Raw genomic sequence first — 17092 nt, 5'->3', positions numbered from 1 at the left:
ACACTTCTTCATTTGAGCAGCTGGGAGCGGCTCAAAGCAGTCTGCCCCGTGTCCCCAAACAGTGAGTTCCCCTGTGCAAGCCTCACCGGAGTGTGAATTTACATTTCAGCAACTGTGAAAAGACTGGTCAAGCCAAGCGAATTTTAAGGAATTTCAGGTCAAGTACCTAGTCCCAGTATAGTAGTGACTCTTAGAGGTTCAAAGCAATGAATATCAAGTAAGGCTTCCTTTAAAATCAATCTTTGGAACCTTTTTTTTTTTTTTTTTTTTGCATAAGCTATATGTATTCCACTAGGGAACTCGGTCCTTCCTGAAGGCCTGGAGTACTGCAGGCAGTGCAGGACTATTAACAGAAGGAAAGGAGAGTGAATAGAGAGAAATAGACCATACAAAGAAACAAGAGTCAGTCTAAGCAGCTGGTAAAGCAGCAGCCTGGGAGTCAACAAGAGGGTGAAGTGCTGTTTTCACAGACTTGAAAGACTTAGGACTTAGAATTTGATGTTATGATAATTGTATAAATGTGAAGGAATAATGTTTATCTCAATCATGAAAAGCCTTAAAACTACTTAAATGATAAAGAAGTAAATCTTAGGAGATGTTGCAAGTAATAAATACATTGTATTTTAAACGTAATGTTACATCTTGCTAAATCCTATTTTTAAAAATGGTACAAGTCCTGGGTGCAGTGGCATAGGCCTGTAATTGCAGCACTCAGGAGGTGGAGGCAGGCAGGTCTCTGTGAGTTCCAGGCCACCCTGGTCCTCAAAGTGAACCCAGGACAGCCATGGCTGCACAGAGTAACCCGGCCACAAACCCTCCCACCCCCAAATGCTGAGAGCAAAGAAAAAATATAAACCTAACTGAAATGAAAATTTTCAAATGTTAAGATCAGCACGATAGGAGGCATATATGAGGAGAAGTCAAAGATTGTAATGTGCAGTGAAATATTATTTTAAAAGCAAAGAGAAAATAAGAAGGACCATAGTTACCTAAGATAAAGAAGGAAAAATTGAAATAATATTAAACATAACTACAGGCAAAAACATACCAATGTCTAAAATTAACTGTAAAAGAATCTAATCGTTACATATAATATGGTTATATTTGAAAGCAATATTTTAATCACTTTTAATCTTTGTCAAATCATTTAAAAGAATTTAAACAAAATGCAAGTCAATATTACAGTAATTTTTTAATATTTAATATTCATTCATTTATCTGTTGTTTATATAATATTCTATTTTAGAAAATATGAACAAGGATTTTTTTTATGGATGTAATACTGGCCTCACATTTTATAACTGTTTTTCCTAATTTGCACAAATTTACATGTTGTTCTGCCCCAAATTCTCTTTCAATGGGAGATTACTTGACACACCTAAACACTGCAGGTAAGGAGGAACGTGTATGCAAAACAGATGTACTTTCCAGCACAAAGCTTCCTTACAGTAAAACGTCTGCTTAATTAATTTCACACCGTGCTATCTGCCTGACGTTCTCCCTCTCTCTAAGCACCCCTGGGATTATCTGAAATATTGTACAGATGTTCTTACAGGGAATTACATTGCCAAGTGTCATTAACTCAAGTCAACATTCAACATTAATTTTATAGTTGAGGAATGGAGGTGACAAGCACTTCCTGGTGCATGTCTATATTTATCTTTTCATGAGCCGGGAGTTTCTATGTGTGTATTTCTTCTTCTCATGTCCTTTGAGCAGTCACTTTTTACTCTGGAATCCATTGAGTTTTTCAGCTTCTACTTCCTTGGGGATGAGCAGATTGGCCTCAAGTGAAGGTCCTCTTTTCATGGCTCACAGATTTCCTTTCCTAAGTCTCCTGTGCACAATAATAAGGAAAGGAAAACATTCCAGGTAAAAGACTGGTGTAGAAAATAAGATGCAGACATCTAATATCTAAAGCACAAAAGAGGTTGGAGGTCTAGAGTGGCTCACTAGAAGTGAAGAGGGTTGGCTGGAATCCAAGCAGAAGCCAGCGGTGAAGGGTTCTGAGCAGATGCCAGGGTACACAGTCTCTGGGCTAAGCAAGGGGCAGATGATGACATCTGCTGTGTGGATTTGAGGCCAGGGGACCTGACTACAGAGTTGGGATTAAGACACACCAGCCCGATCACGGAGTGGAGAGACAACTCCATTACCACATTCTTTTTGCTGCAGCTGTGTACTGTTTGTTGTAAATCCCCACAGGTGTGAAAAACAAGGGCAGTATCAATTTAGTGATGCCAGTATACCAGCAATTTAGTTAGCCTGTTTTGTTAGAAGCTCACTATAGCCTTGCAGACTGACTTTATTCTTTGCTGTGTCCATTTTACAGATTAGGGAAATGAGGTACAGAAAATTACATAATTTGGCGAATATTGTATAGCAACTTGAAGGACAATGTTGAGGCCATTTAAAAGCAAAGCAAGTATTACTTACTAAATTATATTAACCCTTTAAATAGAATTAAGTATTAAAAGCTGTTGATCACATGTGAATGAGTGCCCAAGAGATTCAAGTCCTGGTTGTAACTATTGCTTACATTCAAATAGGAAAATGGAGTATGTTTCATTAGTGTTAGGCTAATTCTGTCTATGGCACTATTTATGTCCTTAATATAAATGAGGATATATTAATGGTCCATAATGTGTTCTAGTTGTTTAGCTAATCTCATTTAATGATAACTATCAATGTAGTTCTTTTGCAAAGACAGTTAATAAATGTTTCCCACAAATGCTTCCATGTGAAAATATCCTCAAACTAAAACTCTTATGTCCGAGATATTGTAATAATGCTTGTATAATTTGATTATCACTGCTGATAAATTCAGTGAATTGAGATAGATAAATAGTTAGAACACTGTGAACTATGAAAAGGATAGCCGACTACCAAGAGGAAACTTGATACCCTAGCATCATATTCAAGGGGAGGAGGTCCCCTTCAGTCACAGTCATAGGGAAAGGGAATGGGGTGAAAGCAGGAGGGAGGGAGGAATGGGAGGGTGCACGCGATGGGATAGCAATTGAGATGTAATATGAATGATTTTATTTTTAAATAAAAAAAGAAAAGAAAAGTAGCTGATTTTTTAAAATGTCAAGTACATGCTAACTGCTATCTCTATTTAACCTCACTACTTCTCAAAACAAAATTTAACGTAAGTAATCACTTAAGTCTCAGTTCACAGATCCTTGCAATGAGGATCCCTCGAATGATTTGAGGAACTCGGCCATGTTTTCTCTATTAAGAAATTGGGAATCTGTAATCTACCCAGGGGTCACTGAATCCAGGGACTTCCTTCATTATACTGTAATGCTCCTAGTCTGATGTAGTACATGTAAAATCCAATTTTATTAACAGAAAAATGAGATGTTAAAAACACAATGATTTATGGGTGATAATAGGTACTCCACAGGAAATAAGTATAACTATTTTGGTCAAAGATTGCACATGGCTTTTGCAGTGTGAGCCATGGTGTACATGTTCACATTCCATCCCAATACGACCATATTCCCATCATTGGGAACTTCCTACTGACAACAAAATGACATGGAATGTATTATAATAAGTTTTCATGGAATGCTATCCATAGTATGTCATTTTTAATCTTTACAGACGTATCTCTTCTTCCTTCCTAATCCCACTTCCACCATTTCTTCCTATCCAGCTTGATTTCTTTATTCTCTCTTCATTCACGTTGACTCGTCTCCATTCTTATAATACTTTACTCACAGTTTCAACATTTGTTTCTAGCTGCACTTCTCTCCTGAAAGCGCCTCACACATCAAAGATACCTCTGAAGCCAATGAATCCAATAACTTTCTGCACGATTTTTCTCTTTCAAAATTACCCAACTAGACATGGATCAACTTATTAGTCTACTAATAGAGAGTCTGGTACCAAGACAAAAACGTAGACTATGTTATATGAATACATTGTCATCCTCTGTCACCTACTAGACACTGTATGTTCCAATATGCTTGGTGGAGGATGAATGCATGAGTGATAGATGGATGAAGGGACTGACTATCTCTAAAACAAGGGTCAGCAAACTTTTCCATAGTCAGATTGCTAATCGACTCTCTGTAGGATGTAGGCAGCTTGACTGCTGTAGCAGGAGACAAGAGCAGCAATATGTGAACCAGAGCGTGTGCTGGACTTGGTCTGTAATGTTTCTAGCCCTGTCTTAAGGGAGGAGTAATTCAGTAATGCTTCAGCCATCCTGAGGCAGATTTTAAACAGTCTTCTTCTTCAGATCGCTTCAACTCTCTCTCTATAAACCTTTATTATGTTTGTCTCTTTGTTCTAAGATAACTTGCATGCCTCCTCCAGCCTTGTTCAAGTCCTGCTGCCATCTCTGGTATTATTGTGAATTTCTTCATTAAAGTAGCTGTTCAGATGGATTGTATCCCAGTTGTTTGCAGGTGTTAGCAAATCTCATATCCTAAACAAAATATGATGCTTTGTTTTCCTATGATAAAAAATATAGTAGGATTATTTTCTGTCTTTTTCTAGCACCCTCCAACAAGTAGATAATAAGTTGTAAAGTGATGTCCCACCTGTGGAAAGCATATCACACTCCCTGTTGATGCTATGTCATTCTTTGATTGTATACACTTGACAGTAATGTCTGTATTGCATACCGTTGTTTGAGTATGCAGAGTCAACATTCTTGAGATTTCACTTCTAACTCAAGTCAAGGAAAATGTTTGATAGAAAGAGGTAGACTGGCCACTCACCCTTTATAAACTACACTCTGCTTCCTCAATACATTAGGCAAAATGATTTCTGATTAGTTAACTGTGTCAACATTTGCTAGTTCTCTCATTGAGGCACCACCAAGCAAACATTAAAAGGCCGGCCATGCTTTCATTTTGTGGTAGCTGTTACCACCACAACCCAAACTAAATGCCTTCTCGTGTCTAAATTATTTCTGGGAATTTTTTAAGAACCCTGGTTTCTTCGGAGCTCACTGTATGTTTATGATATTCCAGCTACTCTCTGCAACTCATATGAAAATTTAGTAAGTTGTAACATCTTCTAAAAAATAATCTTCTTACATAATTTCCACTCTGATATTGTCTATTCTACATGGTTATTTTGTTACAAAAATTACCCCCATTAAATATGTGCGTATGTATGTGTGTGCATATTTATGTGTGTTTATTCATGTGTGTGTACTTGTGAATGTTGGATATCTATATGTTTATGGATGGGTATGTGTGCATATGTTTGTGTATGTGTATTTTCATGGATGGGGTGTGTTATGTATTTGCATGTATGTGTTTGTATATTTGCGTATGTGTGGGTATATTTCTATACTGTGTGTGCATGTGTGTGTATGTGTGTGTATGTGTGTGTGTGCCTTGTTTATCTGTCTGCTTTGTTGGCATGTAACATTATGGTGTTAAATGTGCCATGTTATTATGGGTTGTTCTGGCAGTTCTGGGTAAATGTGGTTACCATCCTTGATTTTAGGATATTGTTCAGTGTAAACTGCAGAGCATCCTGATGAACTCAGTTGTACCACATTAACAGTCAAAATACCTTCTTGTAAGTAGGTCATGATACATTTGTAGCCCCCAAACTCAATAATAATATATGGATGTAAATATCTCTTTCTACCATTCTGAAGTGTATAGGCTTACATGACAATAAATCTATTTATTAGCAAATATTTCCAGAATAATATTAAAGTCTGACTCTGTACATTTCTGTAGTCTTATCAATTATTAGGCAAACTGTGGTTTAAGCTAGTGCCTAAAGATGTTCACGGAGGTCGATATGTTCAAATCAAAGCTCACTCAGTCAGGTGCAATGGGCAAACCTTCCAATTCTTCTTGGTTACTTGTTCATTAGCTTCCTACATACTTATTCTGAAGAAGGATATGTGACGCAACACAGACTTGTCATGCGGCGTCCATGGTGGGACTATTTCAGTTACCACGGTTGCACCCTTTAGAGTCGCCATGCTGTTTGATAAGTCCTTCAGTGACTTTCCATTAAACTAACGTAAACATTACTTTGTCCATTCGTTTAAGACAAGAATAGTCCCAAAGATAGAAAGTGCGTCTTCCATGTACAGTTACTGCCCATCTCAGACAGCTGCTTCTGATACATCTCTTGGGATTTTCTTATGCTGCTTTATCCTAGAGGAATTTAGTGTTATGTTTTGTGTATGTTATTATGTTTACTCTCTCTTTGAGTCCATGGTAATGGTAGATTCACATGAATTACTCTTTGATGCCATGTACACTTCAATATAAAAACTATAATAAGTTTATCTGGAGTTAGAGTTGGTGGATATGATAAAGGAATGGAAATTTTGAAAGAACTGGAGGAAGTATTGTTCAGTGGTTATAAAATTCTAGCTAACTTTTTGAAAACTGCATTAGAACTGGGTAACCTCTGTGTTCTGATTGTAAAGGCTGCCTCCAGAAATGTTTTACTGAGCTATAAACTGTTCTGACTAAATTTCATGCCTGATAAAATCCCTGCATTTATAGCATAAAATGTAAGCCTTTGTCCCATAACTAATCTGTCAAGTTTCTGAAATGGAGAAGTCTTGAATCATTTTGCAGCAGAAAATTAAATGAGAAAAAGTCATCATATGTTTTTTTTTCTAAAATAGGCTAGCATAATTAGGGATTTTGGTCATAATAATCTTACCATTAGTCTTGAGATATATTTTGTAATATATATGTATATATTCATACATATATAATTATATATAAGTTCATATATACATTATATTTTAATAAGCCATTATAAAATATTATATTTATACATTTTCTAATTTATATCATAAAAAACTTAATAGTTATATATAAACTAAATTGATCTTCCAATATCAAATACTTGCCAATATTATGTAACATTGAATAATGTTTTTTTCCAGTCTAAGGCATATCATCATATCTATACCTACTGCATAGACAAAATGTGTTGCAAATTACTTTAAGCTTTTCTGAAAGACATACAGGATCTATAATGGGAAGGATATGGTCTTTGGAGGTACACACAGAGCCATGCTGCACTCTGAACTCTGTCTTCTGAATTCTGCAATCTTGATTTAGATAAATCTCTCTCACAGAGTCTGAAGTAGAAACAATACTACAGGCAGTTTACTGTGCTGTGTGCTTGGGATCTTTGTATCTGTAGGTGTCCTAAGTCAAATGAAGGAGGAGTGGTTAAATTGGAGATGTCAGTAGGAGGAAAAAAACCTAGGTCACCATTCAATCCCTCTGGCAGAGGGAAAAGCAGCCTGGGAGAAGAAGTCAGCTCTGAGTATCCAAAAGTCAGTCCTCTGACAGTTCAGAATATGAGTTCTTGTCTTGAGGAGGAACGGAATGGCATCCTGCAGCATCTGCGTGCTGTGTCTGTTTGTAGTGTCTGTCTACAGCTCACATCGCCTCTCCAAGGGACACGGCCATGAGGAAGAGTGCCCTTGGCTCTTCCAGGCAGGGTTTCTCTGTGTAGGCACGTTGTAGATGAGGCTGGCCTGGAATTCACCGAGATCCACCTGCCTCTGCCCCCAGGAGTGCTGGGATTACAGGCACGCACTGCCACGACCAGATCCTTCTGCATTAAAAAAAATCCCTATTCTACTTTTACTGAAAATATGTTTTCTTCATACAATATATTCTGATTACAGTTTCTTCCTCTTCAGCTCCTCTGAGATCCTCCCTGCCTTCCCTCCGATGTACATCCACTCCCTTCTTGTCTCTCCTTAGAAAATAAACAGGCATCCAAAGAATAATAATAAAATAGAATAAAACAAATAGAAGAAAAGTAGCCAAAGAAAAAAACCACAAGGAACACATACGAAAGTGGAGACACATACCTTTGCAGACCCAGGAATTTCATACACACACACACACACACACACACACACACAAAAGGGGCCTATAAGGCTAAAACAACAACAACAACAACAGGTGCCCTGGTAAAGCATTATGAGACAAAGAGACTTCCAAATGCCATTGAGATAGTTTTCTTTTCTTTCTTGTTTTTTTTTTAATATTTATTTATTCACTTACATCCAGATCAAGCCCCCTCCCCACTTTTTCCTCAGTCCCCTCCATTCCCCCCCCCCATATTGGCCATCTACTGGTATACAGTGAGATTCCCTGAAAAAAACTAATTCTTCATTTGCAAGTGGTTGTCAATTAGGGATGGGGGCATGTGTTCCCTTCTGCTCTCTGGGCTGGGATGTCATCTGGTGCAGAAGCATGAGAGAAATACTAGGAAGCAGTCTCTTTCTCTAGGCTAATCCCAAAACTGTAGGTGACTCCTGCCATTGCCCAATCATCTTCTTCTACTGTCCACTCTAGAATTCCATTGTGTTCAGCCAGCACTTCCAGTGACGTAGGTGGCTCACCTTGTCAAGTGCCACCAGCTAGAAAGTCTGAAACCCTTCTATCCATAACATACATAGGGTACTCTATTTTGCTATGCCCTATTAAAAGTAAGCAGGGAAAGATTAAGAAATACTTACTTTGATGCCAATCACCCTGCTCTCCTCTTCCTGGATGTAACCCCATTCTTCCTGTTGATGTTTCAGTAGCTTTTCCCTCTGAGACCAGCACTTTGCCATGAGTATCCAAATAGTTTGGTTTTGTCTGTTTGCTTAGTTGATTGTTTGGTTGGTCGGTTGGCTCATTGGTTTTAATCAGACATATCTTAGTGACTATTGAGCCTCTTCTTATGTCCCCAGCTGGAAGTATTTTGCCTTGGCAAACAAAAGTAGCTAGGGACACAGAGACTAATTTATAGGAATATGAAACAAATTCCTTACTTAGCCAACAGGTATAGTGTAATGCTGACTACTCCAATTTCCACATTTTCATTCCTAGATCCACATAGCCTTATCCTTTGATGATGCAAGGAAAAAGAGCCATTGATTTTGAGTGTTTAAATGTACCCTTATGGTAGTATATCACTATTGTGAGACACTTCATCTGCACCACTGTTTGGAAGTGGTAAGGGTTGAACCAAGGGTCTCTCACACCTGTAGGAATGTGGTTCAACAATTAGCAACATCCCCACCCACAACAATCCCTTTAGAAGGCTGTTACATTATCAGGTCAGCATCCCTGATTTATGGCACATGTACTGAGGTCTGTACATCACATGGTTATGTATCCCTGCTGTACCTCAGTGCAAAAGCTCCATTGCCCTTCAGTGACATTTTGCTTCTTTCTGTATCAATGCCATAAACTTGTAGATGATGGTATCAAAGAAGGACGAAGGCCAGCCAGATACAGTGGCACACACCAGTCATTTCCATACTGTAGAGGTTGATACTGAAAGGTCATCAGTTCAAGGACCTTGGCTAAAATAGGAGTTCAAGAACAGGTATGAAATAGGCCCACAAACTGTCTTAGGGGATTTGTTTTGGGTCTAGACAAATGTTATTACTTCAGTCTCGCAGTTAAACGTGATTCCCATTATACGCAGACACATAAGGATCACACTAGAATTGAGATTCAAGTCAGATTAGATTATCCATCAGCCTTCCCATGAGTGGGAAATTAGGACACATTATTAAATGGTCCACATGGAACAGATGTGAGCTACTGGGGAATGGAGATGTGTTAAAAGGTTACAAATAAATGATGTGGGAGAAAGGTGTAGCTTCTTGTAAAGATATTTGAACTATAACAAAGCTGAGAAAAGGTAGATCTGGGAAGTTATAAAGCTGTAAATGATGTAAGACAATAGCAGGAATGAATTCTGAAAACCCACTAATTTGTGTATTTTACTATTGCATATTTTATTTCTGATTGTATCTTCCCTTAGTTTCTTTGTTCCTTTTTTATCTTATTTTGGCTTTCCCTTTCTTTCTGTCTTTTTTTTTTTTTTTTTTTTTAATCCAAACTTGTCAATGTGCCCAGTTATAAAAGAACACATGACAGCTTGAAAAATTTGAGCAAATAAACTTGGTGAACTTAATTTATTCTCTTCAAATAAAATCACATGTATTTCAGTTGTGAGCTTTAAACTGTCCAGAAAGGATTTGTACATAGTAGATTTGATCTTATTAATAAGAAGGGCTGAGTCTTGCATCCTTTTTGCAGCCCTAACTATCAAAGCCACATGCTGCCTATGCTACTGACCAAGGCTCCTGCAAATTGGCCTTGGACCTGTGCTTTGTATCCTAATTCTGCAAAGTTATAATTTGAATATTTGGTTGTCTGTGGTTATACTATGTATACTTTAAAATCTGTTTCTTGATATAAAATATTGTGCATTCCATAAGCATCTCTTGTGAAATATTCTTATGAGGATAGAATTAACCTCTATGTGTATTGACATCTAGTCCACCAAATTACTTGTATTCAATATAAAGTATTACATTTTTGTAGAAGCAAATTTTGAACATCAGTCAGGTGATGCTACATGCACAAATGCACCAGACACTCTATAAACCTTCAGATCAAGGTGCTGAATAAAAGACTCAAGTCTTGTTTATAAAATTAGGACACTGATTACTTTGTCAGGTGGTTGTTTGAATTAAATAAGAAACCTATGCAATTTAGGTATATCCCTATGCAACTTATATGCAGTGCACAGATAGTGACACTATACAAATAACACCTATTTTTTGCCTGAGGGGATAAAGTCTGAAATCCCAAAGGCTCTTTACTTTCAGTGTTTTCCTCTCATCTCCCATCCCACAAAGAGAACAATGACTTGAAAACATTGCCTGGGCAAATACTGCATTATCATAATTACAACTTCCCTGAGACAAAGGCTTGCACTTGAATATTCACCACCATGACTACAATTTCTGAAAGGGAGGTGGAACGGGTTTTGTAAAGAGCACAGTAACTACTGATCCATAAGGGAGAGCAGATTACGAGGGGAAGGAGCAGAGAGAGATGGGAGAGCCTGAGTTCCAGTTCCGATTAGAACTTAGAAGGAAAGGAAAGTGCAATGTCTTTTGAAGATAGTCTCCCGCATATTTATGAAAAACTGCATCATGGTGGCCCCCTTAGATGAGCCAATTGAGCATTGCCTATGCAATTGTTTTAAGACAGTCTTGCTGGCCTGGAGGTCTCTAAGTAGGCTAGTCTGGCTGGCCAGGGAGCTCCAGAAAGACTCAACTTCGCCTCGTAATTTTCCCTCTTATATAATTTAGGTTTTTATTTATTTTTTATCATTTTTGTTAAACACTCCCATAATTGCTATGGCACCAAGAATTTTACAGAAGCAAACTATTACAAATAAAAAAGGCACAAAATATTTTTAAATTACAAAAAATTGAAAATTCTTAACATTTTTTTTTCTCCACAGTTAAATGCTTGTCCTTTGTCCATAATAAAATGGGGGAAAGCTTATTAATTTTTCAGAAGATGCCTCTTTTAGTATGTGTGCTGCCTTAACTGCCTCTAACAAATTTTTCTCCCTTTTTTTTTATTTTCTAGATGAAGTGAAAGAAGCAAAATGCAGTTTTCAAGGTTGGTACTTTTCATAATGTTTGAACAATAAAAACAAAACATAAAAATAGCAAAGCCAAGATACCCTCAGCTTTTCTCAGATACCAGAGAATATTATGTTTTTATTTTCTTCACTACTGCATATAAAGTACAACATAAATTTTTAGTGTGAAACAGCATAATGATCAAATGTATTAGATAATTAAAATTAGCAATATTGTATAGATATACTCACTATTTCTGCTCTATCCTGTAGTCTTCCATTTGTCCATCTTTAATATGTATTTATCAATGATATTTATTGAATGGATGTCACATACAAAACCATGCTAATTTATTTTCTTCTCTCAAAGTTTATCTGGCCTTCACCAACTTAACAATATCCTCCTTTTCCTAACATTACCAGATACTTCTAACAATAAGCTTTGACCTGTTATCAGAGAGCCCTGATTTCACTTGATATAGCTTACCAGTAAGAAGTTTCAGCTCTGTGCAGGTGTTCTCAAATGTCTAGTCTCAAATATTTAAACACTCTAGTATGAGAATAAGGAATATTAATTTATACATACCTAATATCCATCTTTGTGCTATTTTTGGCTATAGCATATGTATATTTGTATACCATAATTTTGTAACTGGAAATACTAAATGTACTTTGACAAAATTCACACACACACAGAGACACACACAACATGTATAAATATATATGCACATATATATTCAAGAATGATAGCAGTAGATTAAGCAATCTCTATGGGATGCAAACACTGAAAATTGTCTATTAAGCATAGGTAATGGAGATTAGTATCAGAGTAGTTATTAGGCTAATTTTAAATGGAGAAATATAGTGCTATTTTAATTAAGGGATTTTGCTAATACTTTTGAATAAATGTTAAAGCATTTATAGATTTCATTAGTATATTTGATTCCCTCTACTCCTTTACTTATAACATGTTGAAGTATTCAACAGAAATCCTGCCAGCAGAGGTGCTTTCTCTAAGAGCTGTCAGTATTGAGAAGGGACTCCCATATTAGCCTGCTTATCTAGTTTAATTTAATAGAAAAGTCTTCCAGTCCCCTCGGCCATCAGTAGCTATAACTGCAGCACTGAAAGTCAGTAACCAGCGGTTGAGAATCAGGGCTCCAGATGTGGGTTGCTTGAATTTGAAGTCTATTTGCTAATGAGCTGTTTATGTGTCTTTGACCAGTTTAGTATCTGAAATCCCTGATTTCCTCAGTAGAGAAATGAAAAAAAAAATCACATTTTTATAAATCATGGGAGCCAATAAATTTGCAAGCCATTTCATCATGCCATAAGAATGCAGCAAGTGACAGCCACCACTCCTTACTTTGCTGAACTCCCCCAGAAAGTCACATTGGACTGTGTGTATGCAACATCTTCACTCTCTCTCTCTCTCTTTTTTTTTTAATTAATTTATTCTTGTTACAACTCAATGTTTATCCCATCCCTTGTATCCTCCCATTCCTCGCCCCCCACCCCATTTTCCCCTTATTCCCCTCCCCTATGACTGTTCCTGAGGGGGATTACCTCCCCCTGTATATTCTCATAGGGTATCAAGTCTCTTCTTGGCTACCTGCTGTCCTTCCTCTGAGTGCCACCAGGTCTCCCCCTCCAGGGGACATGGTCAAATGTGAGGCACCAGAGTACATGAGAAAGTCGTATCACACTCTCCACTCAACTGTGGAGAATATTCTGACCATTGGCTAGATCTGGGAAGGGGTTTAAAGTTTACCTCCTGTATTGTCCTTGGCTGGTGCCTTAGTTTGAGCGGGACCCCTGGGCCCAAATCTGCCTATCATATTGTTCTACTTGTAGATTTCTAGGACCCTCTGTATCCTTTTATTTTGCTATTCTCCCATGCGTCTCTCATTTAGAGTCCCAATAGGATGCCCTCCCCTCTGTCCCAGTTTCCTGGTAAGTGAAGGCTTTCGTGGGACATGCCCCTTGGGCTAGTATGCAGATATAAGTGAGTATATACCATTTGATTCTTTCTGCTTCTGGGTTAACTCACTCATTATGATCATTTCTAGCTCAATCCATTTATCCACAAATTTCGGGAATTCCTTGTTTTTAATAGCTGAGTAGTATTCCATAGTGTATATGTACCACAGTTTCTTTATCCACTCTTCTACTGAGGGACACTTAGGCTGTTTCCATGATCTGGCTATTATGAATAAGGCTGCTATGAACATGGTTGAGCAAATTTTCTTGTTGTGTGCTGGAGCATCTTCTGGGTATATTCCAAGGAGTGGAATAGCTGGGTCTTGAGGAAGCCCTATTCCCAGTTTTCTGAGATAGCACCAGATAGATTTCCAAAGTGGCTGTACTAGTTTGCATTCCCACCAGCAATGAAGGAGTGTTCCTCTCTCCCCACATCCTCGCCAGCATGTGGTGTCGCTTGAATTTTTGATCTTAGCCATTCTGATGGGTGTAAGATGGAATCTCAGAGTTGTTTTGATTTGCATTTCCCTGATGACTAAGGAGGTTGAGCATTTCTTTAAGTGTTTCTCAGCCATTTGATACTCCTCTGTTGAGAATTCTCTGTTTAGTTCCAAGCCCCATTTCTCAGTTGGGTTATTTGGTTTTGGTGGTGTTTAATTTCTTGAGTTCTTTATATATTTTGGATATTAGACCTTTGTCAACATCTTCACTCTCTAAAGGAAATTTCCTTTACGGACATGATGTATCATGTTTAACCTACAGAGATGTATTCATTATGTGATAATATATTCACTGCATGTAAAAAATATAAATACCTTGTGATGTCCATCAAATTGCGATTACCTTGAGATGGACATTGCTTATGTTTTGCTTTATTTTTTTTTACAATTTTTATTAAGTATTTTATGTATACATTTATATTATTATACATATATACAATGAACTATCTACAGCAAGAAGAACCATGAAACAACCAGGAAACATATATATGTTACAGTCATAGTGTTTTGGCTACTTGTATTTAGCAGCCTTGAAGAAAACATCTTTCTTATCTCGGTGAGTCTAAAATTTTGAATGTCAAAAAATATCTATCATATCCTCTCTATTAACTTAAACACATCTAGACCTAAAAACATCTTAACCCCTAAACAATTAAGCTTAATTATAAAACTAAACTGTCTGGTCTTCAACCCCATCAGAGACTTGAGAAGGAATAAAATTAATTACCTGAATATACAGGGAGTGCAACTAGTAGCTTCCAAATGAGATGATAGAGACAGTAGATTATTGATACTACTGCCTTAATTGTCACTCACAAGGTTGTTTTTAATTTACTGGTATAGAATTTTGTATATAGATGCAAGGTAAGTTTAATTTTAAATACATTGACATAGAATTCAAATTTAAAAGTATTCTTCACACACATTAGATATATTTCTACTCTAGTATGCAGTATTGTACCCATACAATTCAATTATAATGAGAGGTTTACTTCCAATACTTTGAAAGTGCTATTGCAGGCTATTTAAGATAAGTAAGTTATACAAGTTAATTTTTAGTTGATCAAACCATAGTCATGTCAATTACTAGTCTATTTTTATCTCAATAATATATATTCTAATGTAACAGTTATGATTCTATAGAAAGATAAGGTAAAATAATTAGATAAAGTCTTCAAAAAATCTCAGAGACCAACAGAATATGGTATTTAAAGATGTTCTTTAGTATTTCAAAGATACATTTACAATGAGAAGGTTAACTCCTGGCAATGCTCAGCCTACATCAAAGAAGATGATTAGCGTCAAAGACCATCCTTATGGAAATGGCTTCAAATGTGACAAAGCAGCCACTTAGCAAAATGTACTAGTTTCTACCACAGACAGAATTCTGCCTAGAAAAGGGCAAGTTTGGATGCAGGCAGAGTCGGTGGTCCTGCCAAGACAGGGTAAGCAAGTCCTTGATAGTTCATGTCTCACAAATATGTCTGTCAGATATATTGGGACAGAAAGCTAAAGATGATTTTCCAACATTATAAAGAATTCTTTTTGCAACTGTTCAGGCAACAAAATGTCTCTGTCATCCTCTCATGTTTTGCTTTATTAATAGAAAACTTTGGTAACTGTCACAAAAGATAGAGAAAATAAACAAGTTTGTTTTTGTTGAAGAAAGAAAAAGTAGTACCAAGGTATAAGAAAACAAAAGGAAAGAAAGTTGGTGCCAACTACTCAATCTCACTCTGAATCCAGCATAGCTATGGCTGTATGTGGGGACATACCATCTTTCTTGTTAATGTAAGACTAACAATTATCAAGGAGGCTTCAGATGGGGGGAATATACTTGAGTGTTGGTAGATGTTGAGAGTCCTTCTTCCTTAGCTAACAAAGAGTAAATGACTAAGAAGTCAGAATATGCAGCTGGAGAGTAAACACTAGGGATTAAAAAGAAGCATTTACTCCTCTTCAGAAGGTATGTAGGAATTCGTGTGTATGTCTTAGCTTTGTGTGCCAGGAAGCAATGCTTCCTTAGTTGAGACTGGAGAGATATGTTTAAATAGCTCACTGATATCAAAAGCCCTTGGACCAGTAGCCCTCTGGTAAAGGGTCTCATATTGAGAACAAAACCAGGAACTTAAATGAAAAGTTTCCACTTTAATCGGCCTACAACTGGGACTCTACAGTTTATTGACGGATGGCTTGGGAAGTTAGACTGGCCGACTTCAAGAGATACCCAGATATATTTCATACATAGCAGCAATGATGATAAATACATAAATCTATCAAGATTGGATTTTCTGGGGAAACAGACTACTCCTTTTAAAATAATAGAAAAATGATAATACCATCTCTTATAATCAAAAGCATCAAGTGCTTGATAATTCAAGTGAAAGAAAATAGTACTAAAAGTTCTTAATGGAGCACTTGAGCTGGGGAATTCAACCGTATTTAAATTAGCAAACTCAGTAAAAGTGTTGAATAGCTGTAAAATGACAAGGTGCTTTGATTTGATGGTTTATACTCCCAGTTCATATGCCAACGTCCATATCTCCAAGGTAGACGTAGTAGGAAATGGGACCTTTTGGAAAGACAGGGCCATACTGCTCATGAGTAGGGATACTGCCTTTTTGAAATGGGTTCCTTTCATGGTCTTGTGTTCCCCAGTATGTGAGGACAGGAATCCCTGTTTATGACCCAGCAAGGCCTTATCATACACCATGGAAGCCTGCACCACAACCTTGGGCTTTCTACCCTTCAAAACGGAGAAATATTTGTTTTTACTACCTACCAAGATCATAATAATTTCTTTGGGTAGCCTAAGTGGTTTGATACCACGAGGGCACTTATCTATAAGGATTTGAAACATTAATGTGCTGAAACAGAACTAGGTTTAACTCTGATCCTCCAAAGTGCAATGTCATTATAGAGAAATTGAAGGAGGTAGGATTCTAGATAATTTCAGATTCACCACCAGGATGCTCAAACATTTGAAGAAGCCCAGAGTTGAAGCTGCTAGAGATATTGTCTAAATGCACAAAGTTTCTTAGCTATTTGCATATTAATCAAATATTGTTATTTGCCTTTTTAGACACTGCTAGTGTCATGCCCTTTCTTTGGAAAAAAAATCACTGATTTTTAGACATAAAACATACTACAACTATCTTAATTTTAATCTGTCTTTGTCTTCAATAAACAAAATC

General features: G+C 37.0%; 1 long non-coding RNA gene across 1 annotated transcript in view; it reads left to right on the top strand.

The window, feature by feature from the left end:
• LOC127199567 (uncharacterized) overlaps positions 1 to 17092 on the top strand; it is a 234475-nt gene that overhangs the window by 114410 nt on the left and 102973 nt on the right. Inside the window, exon 2 of the long non-coding RNA XR_007831942.1 lies at positions 11424 to 11456. This is a non-coding gene — a long non-coding RNA (uncharacterized LOC127199567). The remainder of the gene's footprint in view (positions 1 to 11423; positions 11457 to 17092) is intronic.

This window comes from Acomys russatus, chromosome 2 (genome assembly GCF_903995435.1).
Source record: "Acomys russatus chromosome 2, mAcoRus1.1, whole genome shotgun sequence".
Classification (NCBI taxonomy): Eukaryota; Metazoa; Chordata; class Mammalia; order Rodentia; family Muridae; genus Acomys; species Acomys russatus.
This window is presented reverse-complemented; position numbering and strand designations above follow the sequence as displayed.